Genomic DNA, 21,950 nt, shown 5'->3' with positions numbered 1-21,950 from the left:
TTTCCATCCATCCTATGACTGGATTTATGTAGCTAAATGATCCTAATTTAAATTTATGTCTGCTTTAAATTTAAGGCAGTAGTATTGCCCAACAACCCCACTACCTTCATTTAGTCCAATTCTTCTACCCCTTCTCTCTGTCCTCAAACCTTCAACCTCCCCTTCCCCATTATGACACTCAGCTCATTGCTTCCTACTTCAAAAAGAAAACACAAGTTATCAGAAGGGAAATGCCACATACTCCCAAAATTGTCTATTTGCCTAACTGCATTTTGGCCTGTATATACTGGATGAGTTTCTATGTTCTCATCTAAGGACACTAGAATCGGTCATTTTTCATTCACTCAAATGTTTCATCACTTCACACACTTAACTCCAACAAATTTCCCTGTTTTCTTTTATATCTTTGAATGTTTCCTTGTTAGTGGTTCCTTGCCATCAGGATACAAATCACATAAGAATATTAATTGTAATACTAATTAAACTAGTATTATCTTATGTGCCACAGCATACACTCTTGACCTCTACAATCTCAAGATTTTGGCTACTTATTCCTATTTAGGCTGCCATTGGGTTCACAAACTGCATAAATTCCACACAACTTCATCTTCTGCATGACATCATAACTACTTCCCTCTCACCCCAGGTTATCTTTTTTTCAGCTGAAGTTTGGGATACCATAAGATACTCTAAATGCTGAATACCCACCACACAAAAAGGTAGAAGAATTAATACCTCAGGGACAGTTTCACTAATGGGAAAAAGGAACTGGCAGATAAAATCTTCCTTGCTCTCCCGAGCATAACTCCCTGAGAAATACCAGTCCATGTGCCTCCTGAAAGGACAGTACCATGAGATCTAGCTATGAGTCATGTTTGATATCAAGAGGTTGTCAAGTTAACAGCCACCCTCCCTGCTTCCCTGCTCAGTTCCACTTTTCCTCACTTTGTCTTTCTGGAATTCTTCTCTCTAATCAAGTAATGTGATATATGACTTTATCTCCAGATTAGCTCTGGGAAACCGACACACTCAGTTTTAGCCATTAATAAACACACACACACACAGCTTTATTGATTTGTCTAACTCCATTTGTTTCCATCCATATATAAATGTCTTAAAATACATTTTAAATACTCCTTATCCTCATTTCTCCTTTGCCATTCTCTCTTTCTCACTCCCCATATCTCTCCTAACCCTGCACCCAAATTGCTCTGACATGGTCATCAGTGACCTCCATGTCCATCAAATGAACAGCGCTCGTTTCTTAACTTTACCGTATTTCATACCATTCATCATATTACTTTCCTAGAAATGGTTTACTCCACTTGTTTCGAGGAAGCCAAAGTTTTCTGGTTTTCTTATTTGCTACTCAGACCCTTTGACTAGTTTCTCCCTCTCTAATGGAATGAGTCAGAATGTGAGTCCTTTGCCTTATTCTCTATTGTATCTTCACTCAGTTAATTGGTGGTCTCCTCTTGCCTCATTGCTTTAAATACCAGAGACCTGAAAGCTCTCAAATTTTATCTAGAGGGTGATCATCTCTTGAGTTCTTGAGTTGTAGCTATTTGCCTACTTGACATCACTATTTGGTATCTAATTATCTCAAAATTAAAATGAATTAAAATTATCTTCTATATGAACTTCTAATTTTCCCCTGTAAACCTGTCTCTCTCATCGTTCTCCATCCAAAAGTGTTATTTATCATTAATTTCTTTATTTAGTGTTTTTCCCATGGGGATGTTTAGCTGTTTTAGTCATTGTTTTATCCCTAGTAATATAAATGGACCTGCCATAACTATTTCTTGAATAATTTGGGGGTGAAATATTTGAATATTCTCCATTATTCTGATCCCTTGAAACAAATGAATTTATTCAGCAGGTAGAATTTACTTCATCTTCTAAAAAGAAATGATTATTGAAACATAGGCTTCATAAAATAAAATAAAATAAAATAAAATCATATGTTACTGTTCAAATAAAAGTCAATGTTAGTGTTTATTAAGATTTTGTGTTTGAAGATCTTTCTCTTCTGATTCTTATCCCCTATAAGAAATGTGGATTTGTATCTAGAAAAACTGGAGAGGTATAGAAATAAAAATCTGGATTAAAAGAAGCTACTTGAGATAAAAATGATTTATTTATCCAAAGTGGCAACTAGTACATGAAACCTACTATTGAAGATACATCTATGTAAAGAGACAAAGCTTTTCAAAATGTAGGATTAAAAAAATCTGAATAGAATAAAAATTAAATATTCCACAAGTATAATGTATGTGGAATATCAGCACTTAAGATCCTGTGGGGCTCTATGATTGAATGAGGTTTGCATACATGCTTTAGGAAATACAGAAATATATAATTCTTTGCAAACAAATATTAAATCAAAGGTGTACTAGCCTTTAAAAAAAAGCAGTCAGTATTGAACTAGATCTACTAAACCAAACCAAAGTAAACCTTACTTTAAGCAAAATATACATTAGTAAAAATATGAGATAATTTTTTTTCTTTTCTTTTTTTTTTCTGCGGTCCACGGGTGCTCACAGTTGTGGCCTCTCCCGCTGCGGAGCACAGGCTCCAGACGCACAGGCTCAGCGGCCATGGCTCACGGGCCTAGCTGCTCCGTGGCATGTGTTATCTTCCCGGACCAGGGAACGAACCTGCGTCCCCTGCATCGGCAGGCGGACACTCAACCACTGCACCACCAGGGAAGCCCTGGAGATATATATTTTTTTTTTCTTAGTGGTATAATATGATTTCTAAAATGCTGCTAAATTCTAATTCAATTCCTGACACTGTAGCATTTTGTCTGTGTTACTTCAGTCTTGGAAAACATATTGGGCAATGTCTATTGAGCCTTTTTGAAGTAAAAGATTGCTCTTAATTTATGATGTATTTGTTTCCAATTTTTAATACTTCAGTTTACCAGAAAAAACGTATACTTGTTCCTATAGATATGTTGCTTTTACAATTCATGAATATACAGTGAACCATATCTAAGTACAACAAAGTCAATTAAATTTCTTAAAACCATCTTTTAAGGGCTTAGAGAGAGTAAAAGTAGAATGTAAACATCATTTAGATAATGCTTTAGAAAATAAGTAAACAACCCTAAAATATAGGTTTCTGGAAGAGGTCCAGCCTATGCTTCAAAGTGATAGCCATCACTTGGCAATAAATATTGTGCTTTATGCAATGATTCTTGATTGAGCAACGTGGGGACAGAGATGAAATCATGTCAAATTGACAAAGACAAATGCAAACACAGAGCCCAGCCTATAGTGGTCCCTTAGTGAGTGTCACAAGGTGATGAAAGAATGAACACACTGACCAGTTCAACAGGAACCCATGGTAGATCGCCAAATACCCTTCATTAATTATTTCTCTCACAAAGGCTGGAATTGTGTTGACCAATTTAAATTTCTGCCTTACTTGTGTGAAACCAACCAGTTCCTGTGTTTTCTTTATCTTTTATTTGTAAATTTGGCCATGGGTGGTTACAGTGGAGGCAGAGACATCACAGTGGTCAAGATCACTTAAGAACAACTCATTTCTCAGTCACATATGAAAAGGAGGAAAGTGGAATATAAAACTTAGCTTTTATCAATGTTTACTTAAATTTATATATTTAATTTCAGAAAATGAAAATTGAAAAACTAAAATATTCCCATATACCCTTTACTCAGATTCCAATGTTAACATTTTAACAATTTGCTTCATATCTCATTATCTCTGTCACTCTGTCTCTATCTGTCTCCACTCCCCACCCTGACACTTTTTTTCCTGGGATATTTGAGGAAATACCCCTGGATATTCCCCTGGATACTTCAATGTATTCATAAAAACTATAATATTCTCTTACAGAACCACATTGAAATTACTAAAATCATGAAATTAACACTAAAATAAACCACAATTAATAAACTATTCTCAGGAGGGATTAATTTTCATAAATCCAGGATGCCTTTTGATGTTCATAATAGTACGTAAAGTCGGGAGAATACTTTTTATTGGTCCATCTGTCCAAAATAAACTAGCGTTTCTGTGTTTTGCTTCTATGTACTTGTTATTGACTATATTTAGCTGCTCTACATTGTTGTTGCCCTTGTAGTTTATTTATTTACTTCTTAATCAGTTGAAGCTCTTCAGTTGAATCATCTGTCAACCCAGCTTATCCGATTCTTCTTGTTTCTGATGCAAGATGCCTCTCTTTAGAGCGGCCCTTATGTAAATCAAAACACATATAAAGGACAAGTAACTGTTTTAACATTCCACTAACTTATTTAAGAGTTGAGAGTGTAAATCTGGGTAAGAAGCATGTTGTCTGTTCAAAATTTGATAACGTTGTTAACAGAGAATGTTTCCTTTTTTATGATATAATTATCTCATTATTTCTGAAGCTTGAACTAAAAGAGCAATGCAATTCTGTAATTGGGGTACCTGAAATCTTAGAAGTTCAAAGTCAGAGCACAGAAGCTCACAACTTATGACTAGCCGAGTGGTTATCTTCTATATGCATTTGGTTAATCTGTAACACATTACTCTATTCCTTAATAGATATGTGAGCTATAGCTGGTATGCATAGTTCAGTAACTAAGGTTAAACTTAAAAACAAACAAACAAACAAAGAAAATAAAATTTACAAAAATGTGTGTTACAAAATCACAAAGGTGAAAAGGTTTTGAATAATTTAATTTCCTTTCCTGTCTTGAAAAAATGAATAGGAAATAAAGCAAATACTAGATACATTTTATTAATCACATAGTCCAAGTCAATGCATTACATACATAGGAATGTGAAATGTCAGATTCAATTAAATGAGCACTTGTAAAATATACCATTTTACCATATGAGTGTATTTAAATCATAACACATTCAGATAAGTACGCTAAACATTCAAATAAGCATATGTAGCTACTTGACTCTAATTATTGAAATAGAGACATTGACTTCCATGTGTGATGATGCAAACAGATCATGTCTTCTTATAAATGTTTATTTCTGGCTTTTGACTTGGAATCTATTCCTTTAATGGTATTTTATAACAAAAAGTAGTATGATTTCTTCATATACTTTCAACACAGAAGTTCTTCAAATTTATTCAGTGGTTAGCACACATTCAGTAACAACACCTGGGTCAATACTGAAAGAAATGAAAAATTAACTCTGGCTCAAGATTAGGGATGTCTCATAGAGGTCTTCAAATCTGTTATGATTGTAAACATACACATATACATCATATGCATAAAGAGTTAACTTTTGTTATAAATAACAGTAATTGGCAACACTTACTGAGTGTACTAGACAATGCAACCAGCCTTTTAAACAAACAGCTCTACTCTTCCCCCAAATCCTGCATGGTCAACTTTAGTGTTCACATTTTACAGGTGAAGAATTTTCCTTGGACAAGATAAATACATTATTTGCCTAAATAGTGTTAAATTAAGAATATCCTTCAATAGGGTTTCAGACTAGATATGTTGAATTTCATAGCCACTGTAAATTATTCTGGTATTAAATATCATGAGAATCAGTCATTTAAGTGTAATTACAGGAATATTTTCTTCCCATACCTACTTTATTCACATGTCTAAATTTTATTGTTTATCCTATAAGATAATTGTACTGTTATATTTATAATTTTATTTATATTTTAAAATATTTATTTTTTATGATAAAATAAAGGTTTATCCATTGAAGAAATTTAAAAAAAAATTAAAGAGAAAACAATTTCTACAATCCTATAACCCAAATATAAACACTAGTAAGAACATATTTGCATATTTCCTGAAGGTCTGCCAGAAGGGTTTCTATTTATATGTAACATACAATTGCATACACATATTAATTTAATGACTCAAACATATTGAGTAACTATTACATACCACTACTTAAGGATAAAGAGGTAATTCTAATAGAAAAATGCTTGGTTTCTTACTGCATGCACATGCACAAATATATATTTACTTGTTTTACACAATGTCAAAAATAAAACTTTATTTTTTTACTTTACATGACATCAAGCATTTTTTGAAGTCTAAGCATTATCAGATACAATTCATAATTAACATAAGGTGGCCTAGTGAATAAAATTTTAACTTTGCTACCTTGTGTATTTCCCTTGAAACAATGACATAACTTCTTTAATATCTGTATCTTCAACTTTCAAATGAAAATAAAAATTAATATTTATCAATAGGACTCAGAATTCATATTTATACTTCATGTGATAATACTATCTTAGATTATACTTTTATTATTATATTTTCATTTTATTTTATCATAGTCATTTGATTTGGTCTATGTAATGCTTGAAAACCCACCTGCCCATATTAGCATCAAGTCCAGTTATTTTGTTCTGATAGCATTCACACTTTCAATAAAAAGATTAAAAACTAGTGGGCTTATTTGGTGCCAAGGTTTAGGGCCTGTTCTGAGGCACTACAGATAGAAAACAGAATCTGATCAGACACTGAATATTGCTGCTGAGAACTCCCAACCTAATCCTGTAGGCATTTCCTCCTGTTAGAGCAATGACCTTCTGGTACATTTCCCTGCACAAGCTGAAAGGATGCTGCAACCTGAGGTCCCATCCTTTCCTCCACATTCACCCACACAGACTTTATTTCCAAACACACAACCCCATACTAACAGGGCACTTCAAATCTCAGCTGCATTGGACCAAAATCAGTGTTCCCCCACTACTAAGTCTTGGATTTGTACTCGAGTTACTATACCAGTCCCTATTCCTTCATAGTAAGTTTTCATTTAAAGGGAACTTGGTTTTTTCCCATCCATATAACATAGAGTAGCTCACGTTAGACTATCAAAGATGTTCTAAAAACTTGGACCTACATATAGCAGGATCACGATCTCTCGGTTCTTCCCTTAGGTTGCTCCTTGGGTTCAGTGCAGGTGTGAAGAGAACCCAGCCATTATCTGTTTCCCAATTTTGGCTGAAATTTTCCTCTCTCCCACCTTTCTCTATTATTCTTTTCTCTCTCATCTTACGCAAGGCATGTAACATAAAATTCTCAATAAATGTAGCTTTTAACAGACAGATATAGAGATTGTTTTAAAGCAGATTTTGCTTTTTTTTTCTTTTTCGGTACACGGGCTTCTCACTGTTGTGGCCTCTCCCATTGCGGAGCACAGGCTCCGGACGCACAGGCTCAGTGGCCATGGCTCACGGGCCTAGCTGCTCCGCGGCATGTGGGATCTTCCCAGACCAGGTCATGAACCCATGTCCCCTGCATCAGCAGGTGGACTCTCAACCACTGAGCTACCAGGGAAGCCCAGTTCTGGCTTTTTGATTAGGGGTACAAAAACCAGCAGAAACTCCTGAGATTGAAACAAAAATTTATATTTTAGTAAATTATCCTTCCATGTTGACTTTTTTGGACTTCAGTCTTCCAATGTAATGTACATCTAGTAAGAAGAAAAATTTCATATCCTTTGTATACGTTCATTTATTAAGAAGTAGTTGGTTTAAGGAAAAATGCTAGTATAATCTCCAATATGTTATTTTACAATAGTGTCTGGAGATCTTTAAAAAAAAAGACTTCTTAATTCTTCTATTTATAGGTACCCATCTAAAAAAGTTTTGTGGTTGAATTTAATACTTAGCAGTTATGCTGGTCAAGCACTATGTAGGCAAGTATTTTTTAAGCAGCTATATCTCTGCCAATTCTATGCTGCAATTTTAAACCCTACTATTCTTGATATCACATAAAATGTAGGGGGAATTCATTATGTAAAACAGACTTTTTCAGGGCTAAAAATAAAGACTTTTGATTTACTTAAATCCTGCGTGTCCAGACTATTCTCTGAAATCAGTGGATCGTATAAATCTGTATTATATTAAAATCATTTTTGAGATTAATAGGAATTTCACATTGTGTTTTTTATAATAATCCCCATTTATTGAAGTGTACAATGTGAACAGTAATGTGTTTAATGTTGTATATACATAATCTCATTTAATTTTTACAGCAACATTGTAAAATAAAGATTAACATTAGGCTCTTTTTGCAGTTGAGGATTCTGAAGGTTAGAAAGGTTGAGTAATTCACCCTAAACCACTCAACTAACAAGTGACAGAACAATAATATGAATCTATTTCTTAACAAATTATGATGGAACCTGTGCAAAGATGGCTGCCAAAAGTTACTCCCATCCCTGTGTGGATATGGTACCATTCCCACAAAGCGGTGGGTCTTATATCCCCTCGCCTTGGATCTTCACTGTTCCTGTGATATGTTTTGACCAATAAAATACATTGGAAGTGATATTTTGCCAGTTCCAGGCCTAGATTCAAGAGGCCTGCCAGCTTACTCTTTTTTTTTTTTTTTTTTTGTCTTGGACAACAGCTGCCATGAAAAGAAGCCCAACTACATTGTTGCTGGTAAGAGGCATGTGAAAGGAATGAGAGTTTACAAAGTGGGAGAAAGAGAAGCCAGCCAACTGCTGGCCATTGTAGCCATCTTACCTGAGACACCAGACACATGAATGAGCCACATGGATCCTTCAACCCTAGTTTAGCTACCTAAACCAAACAACAGAGGGGAGAGGCCCAGACAGACTCTGCCTAATTTCAAAATTATGAGGCAATAAACAATGGTTTTAAGCAATAGTTTTAAGTTTTGGGAAGTTTGTTAGGCAGTGAGAAATAACTGAACAACCAATAAAAATTACAACCTCTTTGCCAGCAAACTCTTTTATTGCATCTATTACTTATCATAAAACAAATCTGCCAATGTTTATTTAATTAAAATTATTTGATATTAGTGTTTCACATATAGCAAGAAAAAGACGATACAAATGTGATCAAGAAACTGAATGAAGAGTAAAATCCTTCAGTAGCAGCTATGCAGCTATATTTATCTGCTACTAAAATTCCCCTCATTAACATTTCTAGTGTTTAAATACTGAGTCATCATAGAAAAGTTTCCAAGGAAATTGTCTTTAAATAATATAAATATTAGAAGTATTCTTTTAGTTGACTCCATATTTTTAAGAAAAATATTCCTGCTTTCTGAAACTTACAATGTGTCTGATAATGTGTTTTAAGTTGAATGTACCTGAGTCATGTTCTGAATAAAAATATTAGGGCTACTTAAAATATGTTTAAAATACTGATATGGATTTAAAATATTTTATATATTTGATATATTGCTATGAATTATACAGATATGCTATTTTATATTAAGTAGGAAATTGTCTATCATTCTGTATTAATTTTACATTTAAAACTTCTCTTTCTAAAAACAATATGAATACAAATTTTGATTCCATCTCATATATCAGAGGCATTTACAAGTTCTTTCCAACAAAGATGGTATTTTTAAAAATATTAAAAATACCAAATATTTCAAGGTGAACAATAAATGTTACTTTCCTTTCTCTTGCTGTATTACTTGGGAGCAATATGAAAAATCTGAAACACAGTTTATGAAAAAGGAGGTTGTTAAATAAACTATGATACAATGCAAGATAAAATATCATGAAACCATTTAAAACTTTACCCACATTACTACATGAAAAAGTATCTTGGAAAGCAATCCATAAAAAAATCTCACGTTGTGAAATAGTATTATTAATTGCATATATCAATATATAATTCTAAATTTTTTACACCTGAAATATTTGAAAATTATATAATAAATGTGCTTTATTTCATCAGCATGAGAAATCACTCATAAATGTGCAGGAAAAATAAAGAACTTAGACACTGGAGTCAGAAAGACTTAGATAAAAATGTTGATTTTGCCACTTTGATTTTAGCCAATAACCTAATATATCTTAATCTATAAAGTGGAAAGAACAAAATCTACTTTAAAAATTATAATAAAGCTTCAAGAGTACCTAATGATGTTCAGTAAATGTCAATTGTTCAAACACTTAAAAATTCAAACACAAATCAAGCCCTGGACGCTTGTATCCTTCAAACAGCACTGAGCTGCTCTATTGAAGACGGGTTTTCAGATGCCTGTCTAGTGCATCTCTGTTTGCACAAGGATGTTCTTAACATTCCCCAAAAATCTGAATAAAATTTTGGTAAAAATATAATTTAAGTTTTGTAAAGCTATAGCCCATACTCTGTGTCTCAATTAAATGAGAGCAAAGTTTAGGGGTACCTGCTCAGTGCATCTTTTTTTTCTCAGAGTTAGTATTGCTCAATAACAAAATCTAAGAGGTGATATATTGTATTATGGTTATGTTAGCTTTATTGCAAGAGTTTATGTTTGACTTAATACCTTAAAATGTTTCTTTTATTGAGGTGAAATGCTTACCATTAAAACCAAGAAAGAGTAATTGATTATAAATAGAAATTGATCAGAAATTGATCAGAAATAGAAAGAGTAATTGATTATAAATAAATTTCAGAAACTGAAAGACTGATGGATATGACAAGACTGATCAGGTGAAATTAGAACACTCCCTAACACCATACACAAAAATAAGCTCAAAATGGATTAAAGACCTAAATGTAAGGTCAGACACTATAAAACTCTCAGAGATAAACATAGGCTGAACACTCAATGACATAAATCACAGCAAGATCCTTTTTGACCCACATCCTACAGAAATGGAAATCAAAACAAAAATAAACAAATGGGACCTAATGAAACTTAAAAGCTTTTGCACAGCAAAGGAAATCATAAACAAGATGAAAAATCAACACTCAGAATGGGATAAAATATTTGCAAATGAAGCAACTGACAAAGGATTAACCTCCAAAATTTACAAGCAGCTCATGCAGCTCAATATCAAAAGAAAAACAAACAACCCAATCCAAAAATGGGCAGAAGACCTAAATGGACATTTCCCCAAAGAAGACTCACAGATTACCAACAAACAAATGAAAGAAATGCTCAACATCACTAATCATTAGAGAAATCATGTAGAAATACTACAATGAAGTATTACCTCACACCAGTCAGAATGGCCATCATAAAAAAATCTACAAACAATAAATGCTGGAGAGGGAGTGGAGAAAAGGGAACTCTCTTGCATTGTTGGTGGGAATGTAAATTGATATAGCCACTATGGAGAACAGTATGGAGGTTCCTTAAAAAAACTAAAAATAGAACTACCATACAACCCAGCAATCCCACTACTGGGCCTATACCCTGAGAAAACCATAATTCAAAAAGAGTCATGTACCACAATGTTCATTGCAGCTCTATTTACAGTAGCCAGGACATGGAAGCAACCTAAGTGTCTATCGACAGATGAATAGATAAAGAACATGTGGCACATATATACAATGGAATATTACTCAGCCATAAAAAGAAACGAAATTGAGTTATTTGTAGTGAGGTGGATGGTCCTAGGGTCTGTCATACAGAGTGAAGTAAGTCAGAAAGAGAAAAACAAATACCATATGTTAACACATATATATGGAATCTAAAAACAAACAAACAAACAAAAAAAAACCTGGTTTTGAAGAACTTAGGGTCAGGAAAGGAATAAAGATGCAGACATAGAGAACGGACTTGAGGATATGGGGAGGGGGAAGGGTAAGCTGGGACAAAGTGAGAGAGTGGCATGGACTTATAAATACTACCAGATGTAAAATAGATAGCTAGTCGGAAGCAGCTGCATCACACGGAGAGATCAGCTCAGTGCTTTGTGACCACCTAGAGGGGTGGGATAGGGAGGGTGGGAGGGAGACGCAAGAGGGAGGAGATATGGGGATATATGTATATGTATAGCTGTTTCACTTTATTATAAAGCAGAAACTAACACACCATTGTAAAGCAATTATACTCCAATAAAGATGTTAAAAAAAAAAAAGAAAAGAAAAGAAAAAAAAAAGAAGACTGTTCAGGTTTAGGGAAAAAAAAAAAGATCACTATAACCAACTCCAAATGATTCAGATTGACCAAACTGGTGAAGAAATATAAAAGGAGAGCAACTTGGCCAAAACACTCATATAAGGTCATTCAATGAGAGAAAACAAAACAAAATAAGATAAAAGGGTGATTCTAATTAACTTTTGGGATTTATGTGTTATAACTTAAGTTCAGAGTGGATTTCATGCAGTGAAATTTTGCAAAATAAATCTAGAGCACAGGCCGAGTTCTAATGTTAGTTTGAAAGAACATAAAATCCAGGAAAAGAATGTTTCTTAGAATTTTTATTACAATATGAAGAAGTTAGTCTTAGTAGTTATAATTAGACAAAATTTTACATGAAATGAATTTTCATCAAAGCTAATTTGCATTTGAGGGGAAAACAGGATACATTTGATGGGAAAGCATATTAAACCCAGACTACTGGCATTTGCATCATTGTATTTGATAGTTATACTTACATTTTTCTGTGCACTATAATCAGATTATATTTGTTTATTCTTTTTAATAGATATATACTCGTTTTGCCATATGAATTTAAAGATTTACTTATGTTAAATCTTTCAACTTTTCTGGGATTTTATGTGCATGTTTCTCTTGTTACATTGATGCCAGCGAATACAAGGATAATATACCACTCTGTAAAAATATTTGCAGTAGTCACACACCAATACAAAAGGAAAAAAAAAATGTGTACTTCAGTTATTTTCACACACGATTCATATTTTGTTTTTCAATTTTTCTAAATAAGCATTTAGAAAGTATTTACTCTGTGCTAAGTATATGGCATGGTTGTATGGATATAGTATTTAGGACAAATGTGAGCTCTGAACAAAATATGAAAGCAACATCAAAAAATCCAAAAGGGACTCCAGGTTTATTAAAGAGCTATTTTTGAAATGTTTCCACAGTAATCACTATACACTACATAAACTGAAATTAACTATCAAAGAGAAGTGGGTATCCTATAAAAATTGTTGAATAATACAATTCATAGTAAACATTATAAAGATTCTCACAAAATTTCCAACATTTTAATTTGAAATTATAAGGACAGCAAGTACAAAACTACCATTTTATGTTAAAATTTCTGGCTATCTAAAGAGCTGAAGCTATACTGAATTTTTAAATAGGACCAGATAGATGGATAGATAGATAGATTTCAATGTTAATATTGATATATCGATGAAGAAATGCCATTAGCAAAATCTCTCTCTCTTTCTCTCTTAAGAACATAGATAAGCCACATGAGATCCTGCTGTATTTTTATATATTTATCCCTGCAATATTTGGTGACTATGAATATTACACACTTATTAATATAACAATGATATAATTTGAATTCAACTCAAAACAAAATGCATGTAACTACTTGGAAATAAGGAGTGAGCATTCAACTGTAAAGACCTCTGAGCTTTCTGGAAAACAATGTGTACTGCGTAATTAACTCGTAATATTGCAGGATACTTTTAAAACAGCATTTTTCTACCAAAAAAAAAATAAGATAAATAATTTATTATCTCTCTCTGTTAAATACCAAAGACAAATAGGAGGGTTTTGTTTATATTAATTTAAAAAAATCCCATTACTCATTTTTAGCTTTTGGATCAGTTTAATTGAAGATTAAGCAGAAATTGTAAGGTAAGCTGTTGAAAAAATAAATAAGTTAATATTTACAAAAATCTGCTTGGATGAATCATAATGATTTGTTAATGAACACAGCTCATAAAAAACAGAAATTAAATGGACATCAAGCCTGAAAAGAAATCACAACCATTTTTGTATGAGTCCTGATTTCAATTTAGTATTCACAAACTCTTCTTATCGTTTTTATTGCTGTTAAAAAATAAATGTTAAATAATAAATAAACTTGTTAATGAATAAATGTTATTAATTCATTTAACAGCTGTCCTAACAAATGAGTGCAGGAGCATTCACCAAAGCATGGACCATTGCCCTCAGCAATATTCCATTTGGGCAAAACAAAAGCATCCCTCTGCTGAAAAATCAAGTTTGAAAACAACTGTTAAACTTTTGGATTCATATCAATCAGATTTTTTCTGTAGTTATTATATATAACTATAATTTTGTTTTCTGAGCACTGCTTAATGCATTTTTAAAAGCAGATAAATAATATACCATATTCTATTTAAACATCTCTTTAAGATTATATATATTTTTTGATCTCAATCTATTTAGGACATATCCTAAATGTTATGCTACTGTAGAAACCTTTTAATACATGTATAGGGGAAGGAGCATATTGAAAAAGTTTTAATTGGGATACAATATACACAAATAATTTTACTATCTTTATTCTAATTAGCAAAGAGAGACTGCTATCAACTTTACCTTGCCTCCAGATGTTGACAGTTCTGTGGTCAGAACTCATAAAGCATGGGATCTAATAAATTTGTTAGACTTCAAGAATGAAAAGAATTGCATAATTTTTATTTCTTAAATAAAATAAAGTCTGATTTAGAATACAGATGTTTTTGTCTTTGATGTTTGAATGCTCTGGGTAAGCATATTAATGAGACTCAGCTGTATTAGTTTAGCTCAGGTACATTGGAGTTTTATGATCTTGTGAAGTTGAAAGAATAATTGTGCTTCTTATGAATGTTTTTTGTGGATCATCCCTCCCCCAAAAAAACTTTAGAGCAGAGGCTCTCCTTTCTCAGATGGCATACTCCTTTGAACAAGAGCAATAAGAATATTGGCAATGTTTATTGAAAACCTGCATCGATGAGGACTTTCTTGTTGAAGAGTAGTTTGGTGGCAATACTTAAGTGGCTCAGAAAATTTTAAACAAGTAGAATAGTAGACATACTTTCCATGCTTGGCTGTTTTCCATGCAATGGGGTGTGTTTTTTAAAACACATTCTTGGCCTTTATCGAAAAACCACAGATAGCTATAATTTGGGTAGCTTTTACAGATAATTTATGACTTTTGCACTCAACTTAATGGCCCATAAAAAACTCAAACCAGCAGTGTTAAGACATTGCTTTAGCAGTAAAAAAGGATTCTGGAGACTGAATGGATATTTAGAAAGGGACTTCCATGTCAAATGGAAATTTTGAATTATACTTAGAACATTTGTTTCTTAATACAAATATTATCTGTTTCAAAGTTACACCCTGGCTACTCTGATTCTTGCCATTTTAGCCAGGAATCCTACAACAGTAAATTATTAGTGTGTTTTAGATTACCTCCTCCTTTTAATGTGCTGATAGTTGATAATGCAAATTAGCTATTTAGAAAATGATGTGGATCTCTGTGTGACAATTTACTGCACCTGAAGAAAGTGTGTACATTTCAGCTATGGCAACAGATGCCTATGATTTTTTTTCCCATGGCTTCTAAACAGTTAACATCACCTGCTGCTGTTTGTGATGGAACCCCACAGGAAATGAATGCCAAAAGTACAAGATGAAAGAGAAAGTAATTTTCTGGAAGGGGAGTAAGAGTAATTTTGCACTGTGAGGTGAAAGGGTGAGAAACCAAAAGACGTGTGAGGAATTACTTATAAAACTGGAAATGAGGGTAAAAGTTGGAGGCAAAGGGAGCAAATAAAGGAAAGAGAAAAAGAAGAAAATACTGACCCCATACACAAGTTAAAGGGACTATAGATTGAAATATACATCTAGAAGGTGTTATTCAGAAAGTGTCACTGTTATATACATAGAAAAATCACAAACCTAATAAAATATTGTATACAAACTCAATATATGCTTGATGGGTAAAAAAAAAAAAATTAGCTGACAGATATTTTTAGGCTTTTAGTCTCTCTCCACAATTATGGATAATTCTATCAACTTTTTTCTTTTTGTTTTCTTCTTGTGAAAAATCAGAGAATGTGCAGTGAGGAAGAGCAAGAGATACAAGAAAAAATAAAATTATAATTATTAGAAAGGAGGGAAAATTAAAAGAAGATAATTATATATATATATATATAGAGAGAGAGAGAGAGAGAGAGATCTATAAAATTGATTGTGGACTAAGTTGAGAAGTGGAAGGAGAGATATTTGCAGGGGCAGTTACTGGGTTGTAGATAGGGAAATGGGATGAAATGGGAAAATAATTGTCAACTAAGAGACATCAGAGATATTTAAACGTCTCAATTAGCTGGTGGATATTGAAACTGTGTTTATTTAAATGTAACACTGTTTTAGGACTGGGATAAAACATGGGTTTTATGTGAAGATGTACACCAAAAAAAAAAAAATAGACTGATTGTTCTCACTTAAAATCATAGTAAAAAAGGTTATTTATCCTTGGTGATTAACAAACATATTCATCATCAGTTTTTACTACCAGTATAAACTGTATAAATCAGTCTATTTCTTTGAAAGAGCATAAAAGAATAATGGGTTAAATCCCTGATAACTCCAATTTACATTAGTTTAGAACAAAACATATTATCTAAGGAATGTCCAAGTTAGTCAAAATTTGTAGAGATGAGAAAAAAGTAACCCAAGATGAAATGAAGGTGATGAGTAGCAATATGGTTCAATAGCAGTATCTCTAAGAACATGAAAGCAATATTAGACTTCCTAAGAAGAAAGACTACCCCTTGAAGCATAAAAGTTATGTATGCTGATCGATAATGGGTGCAGTCTGGATTGACAATGCCAGATAGTAGTAGATTTTTCTGAAGCCAGCTTGTTAACAGAAGAAGAAGATTCAAGACTACATGAGGAACGATGAAGGTAGGACATATTTGTAGACACCTGTAAGTTTCTATGTTATCACAGAAAAGAAGAAAGACCTTCAGGAAGAGCTTAGTAATGTAGTTCAGAAAAACAAAGCTCTTTAATGAACAAGCTTCTATTGGTGCATAACAAATTTCCACAAATTTAGCAGCTTAGAAGAATAAAAATTTATTATCTCACAGTTTCCATTGATTAGGAGTATGGACATGAATTAGCTAGATCAAGCAAGTCTAGAATCAGGTGTCAGCCTGGGATTCAATCTCTTTTGAGGCTTGGGGCTTTTATCCAAGGCCATTCAGGTTTTGGCAGAATCCATTCCCTTGCAGCTGTAGTCCTCAGTTCCCCACTATTTTGCAGGCTGTAGGCCAAGAATTTCTCTCAACTCCTGGAGCCTGGACTCAGGTCCTAGACATGTAACTCTCTCACAACAAAACAGATTACTTCTTCAAAGCCTACAGGAGAGTCTCTCTCTCTAAGAAGAACCAGTCCATCTGTTAAAGACTTATCTGATTAGGTCAGATCATCCTAGGTTAGTCTCCCTTTTAATTAACTCAAAATCAGCTTATTAGGAAACAGTTTTATCTGCAAAATTCCCTTTACTTTTGCCCTATATTATTGATTTAAAGTATAACAGAGTTTCCGTCTGCACTCAAGAGGAGAAGTTTTACAAAAGTGTGGGTCATTGGGGGTCTTCTAGAATTTCATTTTCTGTACCATTTATAAAAAGATACTATAATTTAAAAAACAGTAAAATATAAGGAAATAAGGTTTTTACCAGAAAATGTTTTTATTTTGAAGTAAATAAAAATTATGACAAAATATTTTGCAATGAATTTTTAAAAATCATAATACAGCAATTATTTCTATGCATAAAGTCTGCATATAAAAGGATAAGAGATGAAACATGAGCTGTCAAACCTCAGATATAAAAGTAGGGAAGAAAACCACACTTTTACAGATAGGAACACATAAGAGAAAGGGCCCATATGAAAATAGATATTGTGGAAAGCAAGGTTAAGAATTGTAGCAGATAAAAATGAAGAGAAGCATAAAAAATGACAGCAAAATGATAAAAATATAAAAATAAAATAAAAAGAGAAAATGATTACTAAAGTGGACAAAAAAGATCCAACATTTAGATCACAGAGTCCTACCCTCCTAGAAAAATAAAAACCTAAATAAAGGAAGAGAATAACTACTTTAAAATTTAATTATTTTTTTTTTAAGACTGAATATCCATGTTGAAATTAGACATGAATCTATAAAACAGATTGAGGAAGCTTTATGTGGAAATACATGATCAAACCTGAAAGAAATAATTTTAAGTGTAAAAAATAAGGAACAGTATTGTGCATATTATATTCCTATCATTTGTGAAAGAAGTTCAAGTTGATATGTTCAGAAACTAGTAACATTTTCTATTGAAAGCTTAAAAGCTAATACTGTATGTCTGTTGGAGTGGGGGTAGGGTTAGGAAAAGGTTTGAAGAAGACTTTTAATACATATTTTTTAAATGTATACTTTTAAAATCTTATTTTATTTTTGAAACATGTGAATACATTCTATTAATCCATTAAATGAATACTTTAAAAATTATAAATACTTTAAACAAATTATAAATAAATTCCTTTAAAATATAAAATCATATAGAACATTTGCTTAAAGATGAGTAAAAACTGTATTAGATTTAAGATCAACATGAAAATGTAACAGTATATATAAATTATGTTAGAGTTAGGGTTTATAATATACTACTAGAGGAAATTAAGTTACAAAACAACATTGTTATGTACAATTTGGTGATTTATCTTTAGCGTGGGTGAAGGTACAATTGAGTTGGATAGAAATAGAAAGCTACAGAGTGGCATTCTGTAAACTGCCTCCCTGCAACACACATTTTGTTTCTTTTTCCTGACATGAGATTTTGGTTGCTTTTTGGATTTTTCTTACAAGTTTTCTCCATTTAAAAATTTTCTACCATGAGAACACATTTATGTATTCAAGATGAAGTAGTTAATATTCTCTAAACTGACGTTTCTCTAATTCTTGGTAAAGAACTACACAATTATTTTAAATCCCCTTGTAGAAGACAAAGAAATTAGTTTTTACTTACTCTAATTCCTTCCTTCTCTAATATTTGTGAATTAAATCTGTGGGTACTGATCTCCCAAATCTGTCTCTTTCTTTTCTCTCTAAACTCTTACTTATTAAATCTTTTAACATCCAATTTATAATGCCATTAAAAATGTATTTTAAAATTTTCTTTATCAGTTGTTTTCAGTATATACTGCAAGCTCTTTGTAAATTCAAATTTCTCATTTTGAGTTTCTTAGTCTTCATTTATACCTTTTAATGGGTAAATTCTACAAAGTATAACTTGTTTCCATTTTTTTTCCTCTTGCTTTTTTCAAGGTATTTTTCTTTCCTTTTGATTTTCTACAGTTCAAATACCATATGCCTAGGCATAGGGTTTATTATTATTAGTAGTAGTAGTATTTATCCTCCTTGTGGTTTTGTGAGCTTCCTGGATCTCTGGTTTGGTGTCTGACATAAATTTGTCAAAATTCTCAGTCATTATTCCTTCAAATATTACTTCTGTTCCTTTCTTTTCATTCCAGTATTTCCATTATGTGTATGTAACAACATTTGTAGTTCTCTCACAGTTCTTAGATACCCTATGGTTTTTATTTGTTTGTTTGTTTGCTTTGCTTTTCAGTTTTGGAAGTTTCTATGTGACATATCCTCCAACTCAGAAATTCTTTCCTCAGCCATGTCCAGTCTATTACAGAGCCCATCAAAGGTATTCTGTATTTTTGTTATACTGTTTGTGCTCTCTAGAGTTTGTTTTTGATTCTTTCTTAAAATTCCACAACTCTATGTTTATATTTTCCATCTGTTCTTATGTGTTCTCTGCTTTTTCTACAAAACCCTTAACACATTATCCTATGTTAAAAAAAAAATTTCTGGTCTGGTAATTCTAACATTACTGCTATATCTGTTTCTGGTTCTGATGCTTGTCTAATCCCTTCAAACTGTGATTGTTGCCTTTTATTATGCCTTGTCATTTTTTTTTTAAAGATGGACATGATGTACTGTATAAAAGTAAGCGTAGTCAACAGGCTTTTTTTTTTTTTTTTACATATTTATTGGAGTATAATTGCTTTACAATGGTGTGTTAGTTTCTGCTTTATACCAAAGTGAATCAGTTATACATATACATATGTTCCCATATCTCTTCCCTCTTGCATCTCCCTCCCTCCGACCCTCCCTATCCCACCCCTCTAGGTGGTCACAAAGCACCGAACTGATCTCCCTGTGCTATGCAGCTGCTTCCCACTAGCTATCTATTTTACGTATGGTAGTGTATATATGTCCGTGCTACTCTCTCGCTTTGTCACAGCTTCCCCTTCTCCTTCCCCATATCCTCAAGTCCATTCTCTAGTAGGTCTCTGTCTTTATTCCTTTCTTACATCTAGGTTCTTCATGACATTTTATTTTCTTAAATTTAATATATGTGTGTTAGCATACTGTATTTCTCTTGCTCTTTCTGACTTACTTCAATCTGTATGACAGACTCTAGGTCCATCCACCTCATTACAAATAGCTCAATTTCCTTTCTTTTTATGGCTGAGTAATATTCCATTGTACATATGTGCCACATCTTCTTTATCCATTCATCTGATGATGGACACAGGTTGTTTCCATCTCCTGGCTATTGTAAATAGAGCTGCAATGAACATTTTGATACATGACTCCTTTAGAATTATGGTTTTCTCAGGGTATATGCCCAGTAGTGGGATTGCTGGGTCATATGGTAGTTCTATTTGTAATTTTTTAAGGAACCTCCATACTGTTCTCCATTACAGCTGTACCAATTCACATTCCCACCAGCAGTGCAACAGTGTTCCCTTTTCTCCACACCCTCTCCAGCATTTATTGTTTCTATATTTTTTGATGATGGCCATTCTGACTGGTGTGAGATGATATCTCATTGTAGTTTTGATTTGCATTTCTCTAATGATTAATGATGTTGAGCACTCTTTCATGTGTTTATTGGCAGTCTGTATATCTTCTTTGGAGAAATGTCTATTTAGGTCTTCTGCCCATTTTTGGATTGGATTGTTTGCTTTTTTGGTTATTGAGCTGCATTAGCTGCTTCTAAATTTTAGAGATAAATCCTTTGTCAGTTGCTTCATTTGCAAATATTTTCTCCCATTCTGAGGGTTTTCTTTTCGTCTTGCTTATGGTTTCCTTTGCTCTGCAAAAGCTTTTAAGTTTCATTAGGTCCCATTTGTTTATTTTTGTTTTTATTTCCATTTCTCTAGGAGGTGGGTCAAAAAAGATCTTGCTGTGATTTATGTCAGAGTGTTCTGCCTATGTTTTCCTCTAAGAGTTTGACAGTTTCTGGGCTTACATTTAGGTCTTTAATCCATTTTGAGCTTATCTTTGTGTATGGTGTCAGGGAGTGATCTAATCTCATACTTTTACATATACCTGTCCAGTTTTCCCAGCACCACTTATAGAAGAGGCTGCCCTTCCTCCACTGTACATTCCTGCCTCCTTTATCAAAGATAAGGTGACCATCTGTGCGTGGGTTTATCTCTGGGCTTTCTATCCTGTTCCATTGATCTATATTTCTGTTTTTTGTGACAGTACCATACTGTCTTAATTACTGTAGTTTTGTAGTATAGTCTGAAGTCAGGGAGTCTGATTCCTCCAGCTCCATTGTTCGTTCTCAAGATGGCTTTGGCTATTTGAGGTCTTTTGTGTTTCCACACAAATTGTGAATTTTTTTGTTCTAGTTCTGTGAAAAATGCCAGTGGTAGTTTGATAAGGATTGCATTGAATCTGGAGACTGCCTTGGGTAGTGGAGTCATTTTAACAATGTTGATTCTTCCTATCCAAGAGCATGGTATATCTCTCCATCTATTTGTATCATCTTTAATTTCTTTCATCAGTGTCTTATAATTTTCTGCATACAGGTCTTTTGTCTCCTTAGGTAGGTTTATTCCTAGATATTTTATTCTTTTTGTTGCAATGGTAAATGGAACTGTTTTCTTGATTTCACTTTCAGATTTTTCATCATTAGTGTATAGAAAAGCAAGAGATTTCTGTGCATTAATTTTGTATCCTGCTGCTTTACCAAATTCATTGATTAGCTCTAGTAGTTTTCTGGTAGCATCTTTAGGATTCTCTATGTATAGTATCATGTCATCTGCAAACAGTGACCGCTTTACTTCTTCTTTTCCAATTTTTATTCCTTTTATTTCCTTTTCCTCTCTGATTGCTGTGGCTAAAACTTCCAAAAGTATGTTGAATAAGAGTGGTGAGAGTGGGCAACCTTGTCTTGTTCCTGATCTTAATGGAAATGCTTTCAGTTTT

The sequence above is a fragment of the Phocoena phocoena genome, chromosome 17, assembly GCF_963924675.1.
Source record: "Phocoena phocoena chromosome 17, mPhoPho1.1, whole genome shotgun sequence".
Taxonomy (NCBI): Eukaryota; Metazoa; Chordata; class Mammalia; order Artiodactyla; family Phocoenidae; genus Phocoena; species Phocoena phocoena.
This window is presented reverse-complemented; position numbering follows the sequence as displayed.